The sequence below is a fragment of the Pinus tabuliformis genome, chromosome 9 (assembly GCF_031772625.1).
Source record: "Pinus tabuliformis cultivar Carrire ecotype Pingquan chromosome 9, CPIR1, whole genome shotgun sequence".
NCBI lineage: Eukaryota > Viridiplantae > Streptophyta > Pinopsida > Pinales > Pinaceae > Pinus > Pinus tabuliformis.
In genome coordinates, this window is record NC_142307.1 from 1986751133 (window position 1) to 1986757132 (window position 6000).

The following is a 6000-nucleotide window of genomic DNA, read 5'->3' on the forward strand; positions in this document are numbered from 1 at the left end:
TTGAATCGTTGGTAATGCCGTAGTGCTGGAGTGTTTGGTTGTCCTGCAAACTGAACCCAGAATATATAAGGTTTTGATATTGAGCTGGGGTTCCAAGATGACCCTGGATCTTCTTTTTTAAATCGTGTATGCTCATCCCCTTTCTGAATCTCATGCAGATATGTTTGCCTTCAATCGATTTAATGAAGATCTGGATCAGATCTGTGTTCATGAGGAGTAGGCCCTGATTCACTGGTTTATGAGCCAGATCTGGCGAAAAAATGGCAGATCTGGGGTTCAAATATCTTCTCACTGTAGGAGAGAAAGGTCCGCCTCCAAACAACGATTCACCCGATGCTGCTGTAGCGGATTCTATGTGAACTGCGACAGATCCAGCATTATTAGCAGTGATATCCATGGGAACGCCCCAGATCTGGTCACCCTTACTCTGTTTGGCTCCCGCACACACGGCCATCTCCAGCCGTTCCGCTTCGCCCTTGCCCATAAACGCACATAATGCCTTTGATTCAAGATGGTGTTCTGTGTACGTTTGCGGATCTGGTCGTTTGTAGTCTCCGAACCCTCTGTTTGAGCGATGCATCGAGATGTTAAAAGCCCAGATCTGCGTTATAGAAAGCAAAGAAACCCCAAAATACCAAGGAACCGGGTCCATACTCCCACCCCATACTTTGTCTCTGGGGCCCGTCATACACCTCGGTTTCCCATACACGCAGGCAGATCTGCCAGTCTTATGCAGAGCGTATGCGAAGGAGAGCGCATCAAGACGAACCTGCGTCCAGAAAGAGGCGAAACGATCCGGCTTCTGTTCGCTGTGGTTCGAATCATGCAGGTCCTTTCCATCAGATGATTCAGCCCAGGGCCAGAGGGAAACATCGAAACCTGAGGGTCCTGCCGTCAGGATTCTGTTCGATCCACAGCGGAGCACGACTTTAGGGCCTGCGGCGGCGGAAATCTGTCTTTCTGAAACCCTAAGTCCGTGTGTAGCCTCCATCGCTCCCCTCCGCGTCCAGCCTCCCTTGTACTTTTAGTAGTTCGGTTCTTTCAAATGGTTGAGAATAAGGTATATATTCATTTTAACTTGTTTAATTATTAATTTTCTTAAAACATTATAATGTTACAAATATTATGCACATACCATTAGTTAGAAGTGTAAAATTATATAATCATTTTACATGTAATGTTTACACATTTAAAAAAATATTTCTCATTTTGACCTTTTTCCCATTTTTATTTTCAACTTCTTTTCACTTCCAGGGAAGGATCTAAAATAGTTACCTCCAACTTAAAAGGTGCGAGGTTAAGATTAAGAAAGTGAACCAAATGTTTATCAAAATCAAATGTGTTAGTTTTTGTATGAAGTTGTTTCATTTTCTTTAGAGGGCTTAAGGTACAACTATCATTTTTAAGGAGGAAAGGTTTTTATTCTTAGCTTATGCTCTATCCTTCAAGGGGACACAGGGTTTCCCAATTGACACTTCTGGGCAGGTTGTATCAACTTTTTTTGAAGGTAGTGTTTGTTGATTTTCGTTATCTTGAGCACCTTCATTATTCAAAATTGATTGCTTACGAAATTTCCAAAAAATATATTGGATTTTGTCCTTTTTTAATTTTATTTTAAGGATGAACCCATGCATGGGGACAAGTATCTTGTAGGTTTCCTATAAATTGACAAATATGACACTAGAATGTTGTGATCTCATAAGCCAAGACTTGAGTCCCTTCAAGGGAAGGCATGGTTTCCCAATTGACACTCGTGGGTATATTGTATTAACTTTTACAAAAAGTGATGGTTGTTGATTTTCCTTATCTTGAGTACCTTCATCATTCAATATTAATTGCCAAGGAAAATTCCAAGTTTTTGATTAGTTTTGGTTCTTTTTTTCGTTTAAAGATGAACTCGTGCATGGGAGAAGTATCTTGTTGATGTCTTATAAATTGATAGATATGAGAACAAAATGTTGTTCTCTCATAAGCAAAGTCTTGAGTCCCTTCAAGGGAAGTCAAGGTTCCTTGATTAACACTTGTGGGCAAGTTGTATCAATTTTTGTGAAAGGTGACGAGTATTGATTTTCCTTATCTTGAGAATCTTCATCATTCGAAATTGATTACTTAGAAAAATTCTAACTTTTTGATTGGATTTGGTCATTTTTTCCTTTTAAGGATGAACCCATGAATGGGGAAAAGTATCTTGTAGATGTCCTATAAATTGGTAGATTGACATTAGAATGTTGTGCTCTCATAACCCAAGATTTAAGTCTATTTAGAATTATTTTCTTTGTAGGATCTTTACTTATGTTCATCTCAACATATATGTGGAGCGGATGTGTACAATTCCACTATACCACTCTCCAAATATGTTTCTATGCAACCACTCAAAGTATCCCCAATAACCTTAACCATTGATATATGCCCAAAATGTAATGGCAAACTTTTAAAGTGTATTGAAACTGACATTCTAGTCACTGACATAGAGTGAGGATCAAATTGTGGGAACCAATGAGTTATAAAAGATATCTTTCTTCCCTAAAACCAAGGACCCCTCTCTAAAACTTGCTTATAAGTGGCATGATTGAAAAATTTAACTACAAAAGAACTTTGGATTTGAAAGAGATCTTGCAGTTCTTTCTCAATGTTGGGGGGATCCACTAGTACAAATTTGATGAAGGAGGCCAATTGTTAAAATTGGCAACTAGGGCCAAATTCCACCTTAGAACAACTGATATGATGGAGATGATTATTGCATTGGATTCCTCTTTTCGAGAGGTCCAATTTTGATATAAATACCATCTCATTCTAACAAGTAGAAGTGGAATTTTGAATTTATTTTATCTCATGCACAGATTGTCAATGTCGGCCTTAGTCAAATGTAGGCTCAAGAAGCCCAATAGATGTGTCTCCACACCCTCAACAAATTGTATGAATAGGATTGATCTCTCTCCTCATTTGGACATCAATCATCACATCATACATCTCTCTTTCATCTCTTGATTGGTTTGTACAGCTTGGGGACAACCTCTCTCTTTTTAGCACGTGTGGCAGGAGGCCACATTTTTTTGGGACAAAACAGGCTGCATTTCAGAGGAACATACCCGCATTGACCAGGGATCATTTGACTTTTGTTTACTTCGGTTTCAGGGCATAATTTCAATCTTTGGAGGCCTCATTTATTGGCACAAAAATCAAGGTGTTTGGGATAGTTTTACCAATGTTGACTTCAGATTTGACTGCAGAAATTACAACAGTGTTTCTCTCTCCTTTGACTGGGTTTGACCAAATTGTTTTGGGCTGACTTTGACTGTCTTGGAAGGGCGAATTGGAATGTTGTTGACTAAGCTTCTTGGAGGACATTTTGATGTTGATTTGACCAGCGTTGATTTTCTAGTTAGGGCGACAGTTGACTGTTGCTTTTAACAGGGTTGTTTTTTCTGTGTATTGGGCAAATGAATTTGATCTATGTACTCTCTCTCTCTCTCTACCGGACTATTGAAGAATAATAAGAAGATTTGATCAAAGGGTTTTCCCCACATTGGGGTTTTTCCCTGCATTAGGGGAATTTTGAAGTCTAAAATGGGCCTGCTAAGAAAAATGTACAACCAAAATAAAATTTATAAGAACCAATAGGATTCAACATGATGATGTCAACCATGGGGGATGATTCATCAATTTTGGAGTAAAAAAGTAAAAATATTAGAAAATAATAAAATAATAAAACTACTTTTTCAACTCATATTTTCAACTTATCTCCCTATGGGTTTACTCAAATTTCGAGCGGAAACACTCGTTGGATGCATAATTTTATTCTTCATCCAAGGAGTACTCATGTTTCATAGTTTCGATGGACCCTACTACATGAAAAATGAGAAATACATTAAAAACGTGATTGCAATCATGTTTTTTCATGTATTTTTCATTTTTTGTGTAGCAGGGTCCATCGAAAGTATGCAACATGGGTACTTCTTGGATGAGGAATAAATTTATGCATCCAACGAGTGTTTCCGCTTGAAATTTGAGTAAACCCATAAGGAGATAAGTTGAAAATACGAGTTGAAAAAATAGTTTTTTTTTTCCCTCTAAAATTTGATGATGTAGTCAAATCTTATTTTATTATTTCCACTATTATTTTATAATTTCCTTAGGAGGCCCATTTTAGACCTCAAAAGTCCCCTAATGGGCATCGCCAAATCTTGTGTCCTCTTGTCTTCACTTGCCTTCTGCACATGTTTTTATGTTCTATCCGCATTTACTGTCAATGTATTTAAGTTAATGTGATTGCTACTATTGGAAATTGTCATTGGGCTGAAGGAACATTGAAGTAAATTTGCTAAAGCATAGAACATATCGTTGTTATATAAAATTAACATGGGATCAGAGCTCAAGTGAAGACAAATCCCAAGCAAAAGTGAGGAAAAACAATCACTAAGGGAAGTTGTTGGACAAGGACTTGGAACTAGTCCCAATGACGACTACATCTTACTTCAAATCTAAGCACAAGCTTAAGGACAAATCCAACTATCATGGATGGAAGATGTCTCTAGATTTGACTTTGAAAGAAAATGATCCCATGGACTATGTCAAAGGAAGAGTAGCGGAGCCTCCTTCAAATGCATCTTCAACTGCACAAACAAAGTACAAGAAAGGTGAGGTTAAAGCTAAGAAAATTATTTTTGATTCTATTCACAAGTCTTTGGTTGCCTATATTTCTGATTTGGAAACATCTAAGGAGATGTATGACAAGCTGGTTGGGATTTTCAAATTAAACAATGCAAATCAAGTCCTCTTTCTTAAGAACAAGTTGAAAGACATTAAGATGGATAGAGGAGAATCCATTCAATGCTACTTCACGAGGATTACCGAAATCAAGAATGAACTCCTATCTATTGGAGAAGTCATTGGTGACATGGAGCTCACTTTTATTGCACTTGGAGGCCTTACAAAAGAATGGGATGTGTTTAATACTACCATCCTCAACAATTACGGGATTACTAGATTTGATGAATTATTGGCTAGATGCACTCAAGAAGAAACAAGGACGATGGAAAGAGACAAACCCTCAAATGGAAACAATCATATCGCCTTTTCCACTCATGCTAAGAGGAAGAACAATGTTGGCTCAAGAAGACAAGCTCAAGGGTTGAACAAGGGATTCAAAGAAGGAAGAAAAGGAAGATGATTCAATTGCAATAGGTTTGGACATTTTGCTAGAGAGTGTTCTCACAAGAAGGATACTCCAAGAAATGATGACAACCATAACAACAACTACAAGGGAAATGGCAATCAAAGAAACAACGGGTTCAACAACAAATGAAAGAGGAATGCTCCCGCTGCTCGAAATTGAAATGGTTGTCCTCCCAAGAAGTCAAGAAACTCCAGGTATGAAGAAGTTAATGATGTAGAAAAGCAAAAATAATTTTATCTTATTTGTGCCCTCACCACCGCCTCTCCTCCGGATACATTGGATCATTGGTTGATTGATAGTGGAGCCTCAAGGCACTTCACTGGGTACAAAGAGGCTCTCTCAAACCTGATTGAAAAGAAGACAAATATGGAGATTATACTTGGGATAATGCCACTTATCCCGTGAAAGGAATTGGGACCGTTACTCATCACTTAAATCAAGGTCAAACCCATTTACAAGAAGTGTTGTATGTACCTGATCTGAAAAAGAACCTGGTCCTTATTTCTGCGATGGAAGACAAAGGTTTCAAGGTGACATTCATTGATGGGAAGCTTTGTGTTTGCCAAAGGAACCCAAAAGATGCATTCACTCTCGGATTCAGGGTTGAAGGTCTCTATCAGGTTGGAGGAAGTCTGTTGGCAGCCATGACTTTTGATACTTCTCTTCAATCTGAATTATGGCACCGAATATTTGCTCACCTTTATTACAAAGTTTTACCCAATGTAAGGAAGATGGTCACAGGTATGCCCTAATTCAACTTAGATCATGAAGGTGTATGTCAGGGTTGTGCAGTTGGAAAACATACAAGGATACCATTCCCCTCA